Source organism: Bos indicus, chromosome 5 (assembly GCF_029378745.1).
Source record: "Bos indicus isolate NIAB-ARS_2022 breed Sahiwal x Tharparkar chromosome 5, NIAB-ARS_B.indTharparkar_mat_pri_1.0, whole genome shotgun sequence".
NCBI lineage: Eukaryota > Metazoa > Chordata > Mammalia > Artiodactyla > Bovidae > Bos > Bos indicus.
This window is the reverse complement of record NC_091764.1, coordinates 76,614,792-76,631,844: the sequence shown is the minus strand read 5'-3', so window position 1 is coordinate 76,631,844 and position 17,053 is coordinate 76,614,792.

The window sequence follows — 17,053 nt, the reverse complement described above, 5'->3', positions numbered from 1 at the left end:
CTTTATTTATTTATTTTTGACTGTGCTGGATCTTCATTTCTGCAAGGACTTTTCTCTAGTTGTGGTGTGTGGACTTCTCATTGCAGTGGCTTATCTTGTTGCAGAGCTTGGGCTTTAGTAGTTGCAGCATGTGAGCTCAGTAGTTGTGGCTTGTGGGCTCTAAAGCACAAGCTCAATAGTTATGACGCACAGGCCAAGTTGCTCTATAGCATGTGACATCTTCCTGGATCTCTTCTGCACTGGCAGACTCTACACCACTGAACCACCAGGGAAGCCCTATGATGCTCATCTTCTGGTGTCTTTCTAGTTATCTGAAACAAAATGTTCCTCAGTGGTGACTTTCACTGTTCCACAAGGAAATAAGTATACACAATGATCAGGTTTTTACGGTACATTTTCAGGTTCATTCTTAGATATGTTTGCTAACTTTCACTATTTCCCAACGGAATGTTAATTATTTATTTCTAGGTATCTTCTAGTGAGAACTCTATTGCTGAGTCCCAGATCTTATGATTTTATTTTCCTCTGGCAGCAGTTAAGTGCCTTTTTTAAATTAAATTTTCTTTCCAGAAACTATTCTATTTTGTGTATCCCTCACAGTGGCTTTCCCCAGTCCAAGATTTTTGTACTGAGTTTATCTCACATCAACTAGTTTCCTCTTTTCTACAACATGTTGGGACCCTAACTTGGATGAAATCACTATTCTTTTGCATTCCTAGTGCCTTTAAGTCTAAGTGTGGTTCCTGAACCAGTAGAATCAATATCACCTGTGAATTTGTATAACATACAAATTCTTAGGCCCCACCTCAAGCTTATTGAGTAAAAAACTCTTGAGGTGGTGTCCAGAAATCTGTGTTTTAACAAGTTGTTCAGATGATTCTGAAATGTGTTTAAGTTTGTAAATTCTCACTTTCGCAGGGAATTTCAGCTTTAAAAAAAGAAATAAAGAAAGCTGCCTGAAACGCTAAACATTTTTTGAAAAGTTTATCTCAGGGGTTTTTTGATATGCTGAAAAAGTGAAAGTGGAATTCTCTCAGTCATGTCCAACTCTTCGCGACTGCATAGACTGTCCATGGAATTCTCCAGGCCAGAATAATGGAGTGGGTAGCCTTTCCCTTCTCCAGGGAATCATCCCAACCCAGGGATCAAACCCAGGTCTCCTGCAGTGCAGGCAGATTCTTTACCAGTTAAGCCACAAGGGAAGCCCAAGAATACTGGAGTGGGTAGCCTATCCCTTCTCCAGCATATCTTCCCAACCCAGGAATCAAACCAAACCAGAGTCTCCTGCATTGCAGGTGGATTCTGAGCTATCAGGGAAGCCCTTTGATATGCTAGTCTTATTTAATACTAATAACTCCAAACTGTTTCCCTTTTTTCAGCTTTAAAACTCTATCCCATATTACCAGCTGGCCTTGTTCTTAGTAGCCATCTGTCAATTTGCTGTGTCATTAGCATTTCCAGAGTTTAGTTTACATTGTATAGACTTTTACCGACTGGGGAAATAGAGATGATGATAGATCGTCATGATGAAATTTGGTGAGAGGAAGTATTTTTGCACATTTTCTCTCTTCTGTAAAATACGAAGAAATATTCCATCAGAGGTATCACTAACCAAGTTATATTTCATTGACACTTGCTTTTCATCACTGAGTAATTTAGTGATACAGAATTAGTGAGAACTATCTTTACCTGCTGGTTAGCCATTCTTTTATTCTTGCAGTATTTATGTTTGCTTTTGCAATGAAGAAGAGTTAAACTGTGTTAAATCTCCTGGACCTCCTGGTCTAATCTTCATGTGGACCTTTAATAATAGCAGTACATTTTTCAAAGAAGTCTAACAAGCATTCTTAATTAGAAATTTTAATTCTAATGGCATAAAACCCTTTTTAGACTGGTGGAAAACAACTTGTTTAGTCAGTTGGTTTCATGTTAAATTCACAAAGTATACAATTATAACTAAGCAACACATACCAAACCATAAATGCTGGATCAATAGATTGAAAAATACAGCCATCACCCCCAGCTGAGCGCTCTGCATGGATACCTCATATACATTTTTCACTTCCTTGTTTCTTTTTTCTTACTGATTTTCTACCACTTACAACATAATGTCTTAGAACAAAACAATAAAAACAGTTGCTCCCAAATATACTGCTTTTTATGCATCAGAAAAAACAATATGTGAAAAAAATTTAAATTGGCAGTGCCTAAACATGGTGTTCTGCAAATTGACAGTAAAGAATATGCGTGCAATACAGGAGACCCAGGATTTGATCCTTAGGTCAGAAAGATCCCCTGGAGAAGGAAATGGCTACTGCTCCAGTATTCTTGCTTGGAGAATTCCATGGACAGAGGAGACTGGTGGGCTACAGTCCATTGGGTTGCAAAAGTCAGACACAACTGAGCAACTAAGATTTCCACTTACACATAATTCCCTGTGCTCTACAATATACCCTTTCTGCTTATTTATTTTGTACATAGTAGTTTATATCTCTTAATCCCCTATCCCTAGTTTGCCCTTCTCCCCTTCCCTCTTTCCATAAATAATCTCTAGTTTGTTTTCTATATCTGTGAGTCTGTCTCTGTTTTGCTATATACATTCATTTGTATTATTTTTTAGATCATACATATAAGTGATTTCATACAGTGTTTGTCTTTCTCTGACTTTTTTCATTAAGCATAACATTCTCAATGTCTATCCACTTTGCTGAAAATGGCACTATTTCATTCATTTTATAGCCAAATAATATTCCAGTGTGTGTGTATAGACACACAAAACACACACACACACAAATATATACATATGTGAGATATTAATCCAATCATCTATTGGTGGACAGTTGTGTTGTTTCCATGTCTTTGCTATTGTAAATAATATTGTGATGAACATTGGAGTGTGTATCTTTTCAAATTAATATTTTAATTTTTTTCTGAATATATACTCAGAAGTGAGATTTCTGAATCACATGGTAGTTCTATTTTTAGTTTTATGAGGAATTTCCGTATTTTTTCCATAGTGGCTGCACCAATTTACATTCCCAACAACATAGAATTATCCCCTTCTCTCTACATCCTTTCCAATATTGTTATTTGTAGAGTTTTTAATGATAGGCATTCTGAAAGGCTTGAGGTGATATCTAATTGTTTTGATTTGCATTTCTCTAATAATCCATGGGGTCTCAAAGAGTTGGACATGACTGAGTGATTGAACTGAACTGAACTAGTTCAGTGATGTTGAGCATATTTTCATGTGTGTGTTAGCCATCTGCATGTATTGCTTTGGAAAAATGTCTACTTAGGTTTTCTGCTCATGTTTTGCTTGGGTTTTTTATTGGATACTGAATTGTATGAACTGTTCATTAATATATATTTTGGATATTAATCCCTTATTGATAATTTCATTTGTAAATATTTTCTCCAATACCATAGGGTGACTTTTCCTTTGTCAATTGTTTTGTTGCTGTGCAAAAGCTTTTAAGTTTAATTAGGTGCCAGTGTTTATTTTTGCTTTTGTTTCTTTTGCTTTTGGAGACAGATTAAAAAAAATATTGCTGCATTATGTTGTCAGTGTAAAGCCTGTTTTCTCTTTCAGGAATTTTATGGTCTTTAATTCGAGTCCAGCTTTGTATATGATGTGAGGAAATGTCTTAATCTCATGTTTTATATGCTGTTGTCCAGTTTTCCCTGCATCATTTATTGAAGAGACTGTCTTTTCTCCATTTTTATATTCTTGCCTCTTTTGTCATAGATTAATTGACCATAGGTGTGAAAGTTTATTTCTGGGCTCTCTGTTTTGTTCCATTTATTTATGTGGTGGGTTTTGTGCAAGTACCATGCTGATCTGATTACTGTAACTTTGTAGAATAATCTGAAGTCTGAGCGAGTAATCCCTCCAGCTTTTTTTTTTTTTTTTTTCTTCCTAAGATTAATTTGGTAGTTTGGGTTCTTTTGTGGTTCCATATGAATTGTAGGATTATTTATTCTAGTTCTGGGAAAAGTGGCATGGGTATTTTGATAAGGATTTCACTAAATCTATAAAATGCTTTGGGTAATATGGCCACTTTAACAATATTAATTTTCCCAATCCAAGAGAATTGGCTATCTTTCCATTTACTTGTATCACCACAAATTTCCTTCATCAGTCTTCTGTAGTTTTCAGAGCATAGGTCTTTCACCTCCTTGGTCAAATTCATTCCTAGGTATTTTATTCTTTTTGGTGTGATTTTAAATGGGATTCTTTTCTGGCTTTCTCTTTCTGATAGTTCATAATTAGTGTATAGAAAAGCAACAGATTTCTGTCTATTAATCTTGTATACTGAAACTGTTGAATTCACTTGTTTGTTCTAATAGTTTTGGGGTGGAGATTTTACAGTTTTCTATATAAAGTATCATGTCATCTCCAAACAGTGACATTTTTCCTTTTTCCCTTACAACTTGTATGCAGTTTTTATTTTACTTGTATGATTGCTGTGGCTAGGACTTTTAATACCATGTTAACTAGAAATGGTGTGAGTGGACATCCTTGTCTTGTTCCAGATTGTAGAGGAAAGGCTTTCACTTTTTCATTGTTGAGTATGATGTTAGCTGTGGATTTGTCATTCATGGCCTTTATTATGTTGAGTACTGTGTCATTTAAGATCACTGTTGCCTTATTGATATTTCTTTGTCTATTTTTGTAAGTAGGGAGTTAAAATTTCCTACTCTTACTGTATTATTGTCAGCTTTTCCTTTTTTATAATTTAATTAATTCATTCATTTTTGGCAGTACTGGGTCTTTGTTGCTGTATGGGCTTTTTCTGGTTCTGGAGAGTGAGGAATACTCTCTAGTTGCTATGTGCAGGCTTCTCATTGTGGTTGTATGTTTTGTTGTGGAGCACATGCTCTAGGCACATTGGCTTCAGAAGTTACACTTCGGGGCCCTAGAGCATAGACTCAATAGTTGTGGCATATGACCTTAGCTGCTCCCCAGCATGTGGGATCTTCCTAGACCAGGGATGAAACTTGCATCTCCTGCATTGGGAGACAGATTCTTTACCACTGAGCCACCAGAGAAACCTTCAATTTTTCCTTTTTTGTCTCTTAGTGTTTGCTTTATATATTGCTGTTTTTGTTCAGTCACTCAGTCTGTTCAGCTCTTTGTAACCCCAAGGACTGCAGCACTCTAGGCTTCCCTGTGCATCACCATCTCCTGGAGCTTGCTCAAACTCATGTCTATTGAGTCAGTGATGCCATTAAACCATCTTATCCTGTCATCCCCTTCTCCTCCTGCCTTCAATCTTTCCCAGCATCAGGGTCTTTTCCAAGGAATCAGTTCTTTGCATCAGGTGGCCAAAGTATTGGAATTTCAGCTTCGGCATCATTCCTTAAATGAATATTTGGGATTGATTCCCTTTAGGATTGACTGGTTTGATCTCCTGGCAGTCCAAGGGACTCTCAAGAGTCTTCTCCAATACCATAGCTCAAAACCATCAATTCTTCAGTGTTCAGCCTTTTTTATTGGCCCAACTCTCACATCCCTACAAGACTACTTGCAAAACCATAGCTTTGACTAGACGAACATTTGTGGGCAAAGTAATGCCTCTGCTTTTTAATATGCTGCCTAGGTTTGTCATAGCTTTTCTTCTAAGGAGCAAGCATCTTTTAGTTTCATGGCTGCAGTCACCATCTGCAGTGGTTTTTGTGCCCCACAAAATAAATTCTGTCACTATTTCCATTATTTCCTCATCTATTTGCCATGAAGTGATGGGACTGGTTGCCATGATCTTCATTTTTTGTATGTTGAATTTTAAACCAGCTTTTTCATTCTCAAATTGGTGTGAGCTTTCAAAATTACCTAAAGGGAGAATTAACAGTCTTGTTACTGACAGGTCAGATTCAAGCTGCAAGACTACAGATTCCTTTACTTTTTTAGAGTTTGACCTATATATGATTTATAAAATTTTCAATTAGTTTATCAGGTTTTTTTACTTATTTTTAGAATATGGAAGATTTTCTTTAAAACATGGATCTACAATGCAACAATATACTGTAACTAAGTGATTGTTGATTTCTTTTAATAGGGTACATGATTTGAATTTTACCTCAGTGCTCAGCATATCTATTTCAGTCATTTACACTGCCCTCCTGGATCCCATTGACATACTGCTGTACTTTATATTAAAGGCTTAGAAGCAGTCTGTTTCAGGAGGTAGAGAACAGGGCCATGTCAAGGTGATAATTGCTTTCAAAGGACACATAGAATCCAAAACAACCTATTGTGGCTCCTTCAATACAAATGACTTTATATCATGATCTTGAATAATGGCCTTCTATGCTGCTGCTGCTGCTGCTAAGTCACTTCAGTCGTGTCTGACTCTGTGTGACCCCATAGATGGCAGCCCACCAGGCTCCCCCATCTCTGGGATTCTCCAGGCAAGAAAACTGGAGTGGGTTGCCATAAATCTTCATAATTATATGGATCCCCATATTTAACTTATATGCAGAGTACATTATGAGAAATGCCAGGCTGGATGAAGCACAAGCTGGAATCAAGATTTCTGGGGAAAATATAAATAACATCAGATAGGCAGATGACACCACACTTGTCAGAAAGTGAAGAGGAATTGAAGAGCTTCTTGATGAAAGTGAAAGAGGAGAGTGAAAAATCTGGCTTAAAGCTCAACATTAAAAAAACTAAGATCGTAGTCTGATCATTTAATGACAAATAGAAGGGAAAACAATGGAAACAGTGACAGAATTTATTTTCTTGGGCTCCAAAATCATTGCAGATGGTGACTGCAGCCATGAAATTAAAAGACACATGCTCCTTGGAAGAAAAGCTATGACCAACCTAGACAGCATATTATAAAGCAAAGACATTATTTTGCCAACAAAGGTCCATCTAGTCAAAGCTACAGTTTTTTCCAGTAGTCATGTATATGAGAGTTGGGCCATAAAGAAATCTGAGCACCAAAGAATTGATGCTTTTGAACTGTGGCGTTGGAGAAGACTCCTGAGAGTCCCTTGGGCTGCAAGGATATCAATCCAGTCAATCCTAAAGGAAACCAGTCCTGAATATTCATTGGAAGGACTGATGCTGATGCTAAAGCTCCAATACTTTGGCCACCTGATGTGAAGAACTGATTTATTGGGAAAGACACTGATGATGGGAAAGATTGAAGTCAGGAGGAGAAGGAGTCGATAGAGTATGAGATGGTTGAATGGCATCACCGACTTGATGGACATGAGTTTGAACAAGCTCCAGAAGTTGGTAATGGACATGGAAGCTTGTCCCTCTGCAGTCCATGGGGTCACAAAGAATTGTGACCCCATGTGACTGAACTAAATTGATGAATCCCTATTGCACTTGAGTAACATAGATATACCAAGGGAACATTTCATACAAAGATGGACTTGATAAAGGATAGAAATGGTATGGACCTAACAAAAGCAGAAGATATTAAGAAGAGGTGGCAAGAATACACAGAAGATATACAAAAGATATACAAAAAAGATCTTCACGACCAAGATAATCACAATGGTGTGATCACTCACCTAGAGCCAGACATCCTGGAATGTGAAGTCAAGTGGGCCTTAGGAAGCATCACTATGAACAAAGCTAGTGGAGGTGATGGAATTCCAGTGGAGCTATTCCAAATCCTGAAAGATGATGCTATGAAAGTGCTGCACTCAATATGCTAGTAAATTTGGAAAACTCAGCAGTGGCCATAGAACTGGAAAAGGTCAGTTTTCATCCCAATCCCAAAGAAAGGCAATGCCAAAGAATGTCCAAACTACCGCACAATTGCACTCATCTCACATGCTAGTAAAGTAATGCTCAAAATTCTCCAAGCCAGGCTTCAGCAATATGTGAACTGTGAACTTCCTAATGTTCAAGCCGGTTTTAGAAAAGGCAGAGGAACCAGAGATCAAATTGCCAACATCCACTGGATCATAGAAAAGCAAGAGAGTTCCAGAAAAACATCTATTTCTGCTTTATTGACTATGCTAAAGCCTTTGACTGTGTGGATCACAATAAACTGTGGAAAATTCTGAAAGAGATGGGAATACCAGACCACCTGACCTGCCTCTTGAGAAACCTATATGCAGGTCAGAAGCAGCAGTTAGAACTGGACGTGGAACAACAGACTGGTTCCAAATAGGAAAAGGAGTACGTCAAGGCTGTATATTGTCACCCTGCTTATTTAACTTATATGCAGAATACATCATGAGAAACGTTGGGCTGGAAGAAACACAAGCTGGAATCAAGATTACCGGGAGAAATATCAATAACCTCAGATATGCAGATGATACCACTTTTATGACAGAAAGTGAAGAGGAACTCAAAAGCCTCTTGATGAAAGTGAAAGTGGAGAGTGAAAAAGTTGGCTTAAAACTCAACGTTCAGAAAACAAAGATCATGGCATCTGGTCCCATCACTTCATGGGAAATAGATGGGGAAACAGTGGAAACAGTGTCAGACTTTATTTTTTTTGGGCTCCAAAATCACTGCAGATGGTGAATGCAGCCATGAAATTAAAAGACACTTACTACTTGGGGGAAAATTATGACCAACCTAGACAGCATATTGAAAAGCAAAGACATTACGTTGCCACCAAAGGTCCGTTTAGTCAAGGCTATGGTTTTCCTGTGGTCATGTATGGATGTGAGAGTTGGACTGTGAAGAAAGCTGAGTGTCGAAGAATTTATGCTTTTGAACTGTGGTGTTGGAGAAGACTCTTGAGCGTCCCTTGGACTGCAAGGAGATCCAACCAGTCCATTCTGAAGGAGGTCAGCCCTGGGGTTTCTTTGGAGGGAATGATGCTGAAACTGAAACTCCAGTACTTTGGCCACCTCATGCAAAGAGTTGACTCATTGGAAGAGACTCTGATGCTGGGAGGGATTGGGGGCAGGAGGAGAAGGGGACGACAGAGGATGAGTTGGCTGGATGGCATCACTGACTCGATGGACGTGAGTCTGAGTGAACTCCGGGAGTTGGTGATGGACAGGGAGGCCTGGCGTGCTGCGATTCATGGGGTCGCAAAGAGTCGGACACGACTGAGCGACTGAACTGAACTGAATATTGAAACTCTTTTTTAGGAGCTCTCATTGCTTCGCATCCTTCCCCAGTGTAGCACCTGCCTAATCTTATATTACTCTATCCCATTAATTTTGCGTCACACACACTTGTAGGTTTCTTTCAGATTTTGGACATCTATATTGAAGCCTTGGAAGCAGCTCACATCAGGAGGTAGAGAATAGGGACAGTTCAAGGTGATAATTTGCCTTGTCTCTTTCAGATTCCTTCAACATACCATTTTCTTTGTTGCACAGGTTATTATCATTTGTTGTCTCTCTGGTTTTGTCTTTTTCCATCCCTTGATTTGTTCTTTTCTCATCTTTTAGGTTTCACTTAAATGTTTGATTTTCTAAAAGGTCTTTGATTATCTTATTCAAAGTAAGTCTACTTGTTTCTGCTTCATCTTATTATTTATTTTTTGGTTGCCATTTATCACATTTTGGCATTATCTTTTTGCTTATCTATTTTTTTATCTCTCTCTCTTTCTACCTCTCTGACCACAGCAACATTTTGTTTTCTGATTGATATATTCCTAGCACCAAAGCAGTGTCTGACAAAGACAATGAAATAAATAAATGTGTTCCACATGTTGAGTCTCTTTTGGTACTTTGTCATTTCTGGCTCCAGTTTCTGGAAGCAAATTATATTACTGGAGCACATTATACTAATTATTTTCTTTATTCATATAAACTAAAGTGACAGCACCAAAGTATTGATGTTTGAAGAAGAGTGTAAGTAAGTAGTTAAGTGTTAGTTGCTCAGTCATATCTGACTCTTTGTGATCCCATGGACTGTAGGCTCCTTTGTCCATTGGAAGAATACTGGAGTTAGTAGCCGTTTCCTTCTCCAGGGGAATCTTCCTGACCCAGGGATCAAACCCAGGTCTCCTGCATTGCAGGTGGATTCTTTACCATCTGAGCCATCAGGGAACCATTTACTGTAATTAAATACTATTTTTTCTTAAAATATGATCAATTACTATTTTTAACACTCCTCTCCCATAATAACAGAGAAGGCAATGGCACCCCACTCCAGTACTCTTGCCTGGAAAATCTCAAGGACGGAGGAGCCTGGAGGGCTGCAGTCCATGGGTCGCTACGAGTCGGACACGACTGAATGACTTCACTTTCACTTTTCACTTTCATGCATTGGAGGAGTAAATGGCAACCCACTCCAGAATTCTTGCCTGGAGAATCCCAGGGACGGGGAAGCCTGGTGGGCTGCCGTGTACAGGGTCGCATAGAGTCGGACACGACTGAAGCGACTTAGCTGCTGCTGCTGCCCATAATAACTCTACAAAATTTTTGGAGTATAGTTGATTTACAGTTGTGTTAGGTGTATGGCAAAGTGAATCAGATACATGTACATATATCCACATTTTTTTTTTCAGATTCTTTTCCTATATAGGCTATTACAGAGTATCAAGTAGAGTTCCCTATGCTATACAGTAGATTTTATTAGTTATCTCTTCTGTATATAGTAGTGTGTATATGTCAGTCCCAATCTCCCAATTTATTAATATCCCTCCCCCTTTATCCTCTGGTAAACATGTTTGAGTTCTGCATTAGTGACTCTACTTCTGTTTTATAAATAAGTTCATTTATCTTTTTTAAGATTCCACTTATAAGCAATATCATATGATACTTGTCTTTCTGTGTCTGACTTACTTCACTGAGTATGGCAATCCCTACGTTCATCTATGTTGCTGTAAACGGCATTATTCTTTTTTTGTGACTAATATTCCATAGCATATGTGTACCATATCTTTTTTACCCATTCCTCTGTTGATGGATATTTAGGTTGTTCTCTTGTCCTGGCTATTGGAAATTGTGCTTCAATGAACATTGAGGTGCATGTATCTTTTTATATTATGGTTTTACCATTACTCCTTTTGAAGGTGATAACTTTAAACAAAAAAGTGTAAACTTATGGATCAGATCGTGTCAAGGCAATTTAATTTGAACCACATTTATTTGAGAAGTATGATTACTGCCAGTCATTGACCAACATGATTATCAAGTAGTTTTTAACACATACCTAAAATTAGTCAGTGGGCTCTGATATCACAATATCTAGTAATTTTTTCCCTTGGTTTCACTGGCATTTCTTAATCTGCCTTCAATTTTTACCAGCATAAGGGTCTTTTCCAATGAGTTGGCTCTTTGCATCAGATGGCCAAAGTATTGAAGCTTCAGCTTCAGCATCAGTCCTTCCAATGAATATTAACAGTTGATTTCCTTTAGGATTAACTCATTTGATCTTATTGTCCAAGGGACTCTCAGGAGTCTTCTGCAACACCACAATTTGAAAGCATCAGTTCTTCAGTGCTCAGACATTTTTATGGTCCAACTCTCACATCTTTACATGACTACTGGAAAAACCATAGTTTTGACTATCTGGACCTTTGTCAGCAAAGTAATGTCTCTGCTTTAAGTGCTCCTATATAGGGTGCACAGGCTTCCCTGGTGGCCTAGATGGCAAAGAATCCGCCTGCAATGCAGGAGACTGAGTTTGATCCCTAGGTTGGGAAGATATCCTGGAGAAGGGCATGGCCACACATTTTAGTATTCTTGCCTAGAGAATTCCCATTGACAAAGCCCTGGTTGGCTACAGTCCATGGGTCGCAAAGAGTTGTATAGGACTGAATGACTAAGTACAGCACAGCACATATAGTGTGTACACATGTTAACAAATATAATGTCCTCTCGTATTGATCCTTTTATTTTTATATAATGTCTTTCATTTTTGTTGTTGTTGTTATAACCTTTGTTTTAAAGTCTAGTATGTGTTTTGCTACACCCATGTTCTAGTCATTTCTATGTGCAAGCAGTGTCTTTTCCCACCCCCTCACTGTCAGTCTGTTCATGTCTTTAACTCTGAAGTGAGTCTCTTGTTGGCATTGTGTAGAAGAGTCATTTTTATAATGCAATCAGCCACCCTAAGTCTTGTTTAAGCCATTTAGTACACTGACATTAATTATTGACAGGTCTGTGTTGTACTTATTGTCACTTTATTACTTGTTAACTAGTTCTTATAGATCTTCGTTGTTCATTTCTTTGTTTCTTGCTTTGTGATTTGATACTTTTTGTAAATATGTTTATTCTTTTTTTTCATTTTTTTTTTTGTATTTTGCAGATTTTTGATCTGTGGTTACCATGGGGTTCATAAATGTTAACTTAAAACTATAATCACTTATTTTTTCTGTTTTTTTATTTTTTAAATTATGAAAGAAAGGTAACATATTTAAAGGAGACTTGGAGAAGACAGAGCAAATTTACATATACTTTCATATATATTGCAATTATTTTAAGTAGATAAATTAAGATTTTTAGTTGGAGTTGCAATATAAAACGCTCAAAAATTAATAGAATAAATGGACAGAAAACCAGGAGGATATAGTAGACCTGAAAAGCACTATGAACCAATTCAACATAAGATTTATATAATTTTCACACAACAGTAGGATACAAATTTTACTCAAGTTCCCAAAGATTATAAACTGTGAGACACTGGAATATATCCAGGTACATAAAACAAAGTGCAGAAATTTCATGGTCTAAAGGTATTGAAAGTGTACAGAGTCCATAGTCTTATCACTGTGGAATTATGTTAGAAATGAATATCAAAAGATATTTTAAAATAACACACATATTTTCAAGTGCAATGTGACATTTACCAAGAGAGCTCTCTGACTTTGCCATCAAAAGTCTCAACAAAGTTAGAAGACTGAAAAAACACAGAGGGTGAATGCAGAGAGGAAATAATTTTGTTTTTCTTTTTTCCCCCTGCATTTCTAAGGCAGAAAAATTAACATCAAAATGAGAAATTAATACCAAAGATACTTTAAAAAACCCATGTATTTGCAAACCAAATGTCCATTTTAAAAAGATATATCTAAAAAAAGTCATAACAAGGGAAATTAAAAATATTTGTATTAATATTTTTATATAAATAAAAGGTATAAATGAATAAAAATGTAAAAAAATTATCAGAATTTCTTGCATGCAGCTGAAGCTGATCAATGCAACTAAATATAATGTGCAACCTTAAATAAAGTATGAAAACCTTATACTTTATAATAATGAAAACCAGCATAAAATTTTGTAAAATTTGAACTAAATCTGTACCTTATTAATAACAGTAATACATGTGAATTTCCTGTTTCTGTTTTACAACAAGTGTTTCTTTATATTCTTAGAACTGGATTGGAAGATTCAAGCCTCATTCCAATTTTAAAAAATCACTAAGATAATAAACTTTCTTGGCTTTTAGCAGTAATATGAGATGTCAAAATACATGGAACTATATCAAAGTTTGAAGTGAATATAAATTAGCAATCTAGCATTCTATTCATATTAAGTCAAACAAGTATAATCAAATGTCATAAATTTTTTAGCTAGGAAAAAATTCATGTTTTCTAAAATATATATGTTATACTATACATGTTGTTTATATGTATGTGTGTGTGAAAAAGTTTTTCAACTACAATTGGTTGATAGCTTAATAAAGGCTTGAGAAAAACAACAACAAAAAAGAGATAGAGGAACTGGAAAACATAAACTAAATTAAATCAGAGCTATGACAATGAAAGAGAAAAATGAAACAAGCTAGATAAAAGTAAAAAAATAATCATATAATCCAGTTATTTTTAAACATGGACGCTCATTAGAAACATATATGATCCTTGAAGAAAAAAAAATACCTGGGAATTTGCATTTTTTTAAAAAAAATTCAGGATAATTCTTATATGCATCTAGATTTTAAAAAGTGATTACAGGTCGTTCTATTAAATGATAGTTTTAGTGATATAGAATTCTATCATTTTCTGTTGAGCAATTATAATGTAATAGATAAATATTAATAAAGCAGATAATAGTTCAGTTCATTTCAGTCACTCAGTTGTATATGACTCTTTGTGAACCCTTGGACTGCAGCATACCAGGCTTTCCTGTCCATCAACAACTTCTGAAGCTTGTTCAAACTTATATCCATTGAGTCACTGATGCCATCCAACCATGTCATCCTCTATAGTCCCCTTCTCCTCCTGTCTTCAACCTTTCCCAGCATCAGGGTCTTTTCTAATGAGTCAGCTTTTTGCATCAGGTGGCCAAAGCAGTGGAGCTTCAGCTTCAGTACCAATCCTTCCAAATAAAAGCTACATAATCACAATAGTTATTCTGGATATTCTTGCAACCTCTTCTTAATATCTTCTGCTTCTGTTAGATTCATACCATTTATGTCCTTATTGTGCCTATTTTGCATGAAATGTTCCCTTGGTAGCTCTAATTTTCTGGGAGAGATCTCTAGTCTTTCCCATTCTATTGTTTTCCTTTATTTCTTTGCATTGATCACTGAGGAAGATTTTTTTTTATCTCTCCATGCTATTCTTTGGAACTCTGCATTCAAATGGGTATATCTTTCCTTTTCTTCTTTGCCCTTAGTTTCTCTTCTTTTCTCAGCTATTTTTAAGGCCTTCTAAGACAACTATTTTGCCTTTTAGCATTTCTTTTTCTTGGGAATAGTCATCGCATCCTGGAATGCAAAGTCAAGTGGGCCTTAGGAAGCATCACTACAAGCAAAGCTAGTGGAGGTGATGGAATTTCAGCTGAGCTATTTCAAATCCTAAAAGATGATGCTGTTAGAGTGCTGCACTCAATGTGCCAGCAAATTTGGAAAACTCTGTGGTGGCCACAGGACTGGAAAATTTTTCCAGTCAGTTTTCATTCCAATTCCAAAGAAAGGTAATACCAAAGAATGTTCAAACTACTGCACAACTGCACTCATCTCACACACTAGCATCAGTTCAGTTCAGTTCAGTTGCTCAGTCGTGTCCAACTCCTTGCGACCCCATGAATCGCAGCACGCCAGGCCTCCCTGTCCATCACCAACTCCCGGAGTTCACCCAGACTCACGTCCATCGAGTCAGTGATGCCATCCAGCCATCTCATCCTCTGTCGTCCCCTTCTCCTCTTGGCCCCAATCCCTCCCAGCATCAGAGTCTCTTCCAATGAGTCAACTCTTCGCATGAGGTGGCCAAAGTACTGGAGTTTCAGCTTCAGCATCATTCCTTCCAAAGAAATCCCAGGGCTGATCTCCTTCAGAATGGACTGGTTGGATCTCCTTGCAGTCCACGGGACGCTCAAGAGTCTTCTCCGACACCACAGTTCAAAGCATTAATTCTTCATTACTCAGCCTTCTTCACAGTCCAGCTCTCACATCCATACATGACCACTGGAAAAACCATAGCCTTGACTAGATGGGCCTTTGTTGGTAAATTAATGTCTCTGCTTTTCAATATGCTATCTACGTTGAACATAACCTTCTTTCCAAGGAGTAAGCGTCTTTTAATTTCATGGCTGCAGTCACCATCCACAGTGATTCTGGAGCCCCCAAAAATAAAGTCTGACACTGTTTCCCCATCTATTTCCCATGAAGTGATGGGACCAGATGCCATGATCTTTGTTTTCTGAATGTTGAGCTTTAAGCCAACTTTTTCACTCTCCACTTTCACTTTCATCAAGAGGCTTTTAGTTCCTCTTCACTTTCTGCCATAAGGGTGGTGTCATCTGCATATCTGAGGTTATTGATATTTCTCCCGGCAATCTTGATTCCAGCTTGTGCTTCTTCCAGCCCAGCGTTTCTCCTGATGTACTCTGCATAGAAGTTAAATAAGCAGGGTGACAATATACAGCCTTGACGTACTCCTTTTCCTATTTGGAACCAGACTGTTGTTCCATGTCCAGTTCTAACTGTTGCTTCCTAACCTGCATACAGATTTCTCAAGAGGCAGGTCAGGTGGTCTGGTATTCCCATCTCTTTCAGAATTTTCCACAGTTTATTGTGATCCACACAGTCAAAGGCTTTAGCATAGTCAATAAAGCAGAAATAGATGTTTTTTCTGGAACTCTCTTGCTTTTTCCATGATCCAGCGGATGTTGGCAATTTGATCTATGGTTCCTCTGCCTTTTCTAAAACCAGCTTGAAGATCAGGAAGTTCACGGTTCATATATTGCTGAGGCCTGGCTTGGAGAATTTTGAGCATTACTTTACTAGCATGTGAGATGAGTGCAATTGTGCAGTAGCTTGAGAATTCTTTGGCATTGCCTTTCTTTGGGATGGGAATGAAAACTGACCTTTTCCAGTCCTGTGGCCACTGCTGAGTTTTCCAAATTTACTAGCATATTGAGTGAAGTACTTTCACAGCATCATCTTTCAGGATTTGGAATAGCTCAACTGGAATTCCATCACCTCCACTAGCTTTGTTCATAGTGATGCTTTCTAAGGCCCACTTGACTTCACGTTCCAGGATGTCTGGCTCTAGGTGAGTGATCACACCATCGTGATTATCTGGGTCGTGAAGATCTTTTTTGTACAGTTCTTCTGTATATTCTTGCCACCTATTCTTGTTATCTTCTACTTCTGTTAGGTCCATACCATTTCTGTCCTTTATCAAGCCCCTCTTTGCATGAAATGTTTCCTTGGTATCTCACATTTTATTGAAGAGATCTCTAGTCTTTCTCATTCTGTTGTTTTCCTCTATTTCTTTGCATTGATCGCTGAGGAAGGCTTTTTATCTCTTCTTGCTATTCTTTGGAACTATGCATTCAGATGCTTATGTCTTTCCTTTTCTCCTTTGCTTTTCACTTCTCTTCTTTTCACAGCTATTTGTAAAGCCTCCCCAGACAGCCATTTTGCTTTTTTGCATTTCTTTTCCATGGGGATGGTCTTGATCCCTGTCTCCTCTACAAAGTCACGAACCTCTGACCATAGTTCATTGGGCACTGTATCTATCAGATCTAGTCCCTTAAATCTATTTCTCACTTCCACTGTATAATCATAAGGGATTTGATTTAGGTCATACCTGAATGGTCTAGTGGTTTTCCCTACTTTCTTCAATTTCAGTCTGAATTTGGTAATAAGGAGCTCATGATCTGAGCCACAGTCAGCTCCTGGTCTTGTTTTTGTTGACTGTCTAGAGCTTTTCCATCTTTGGCT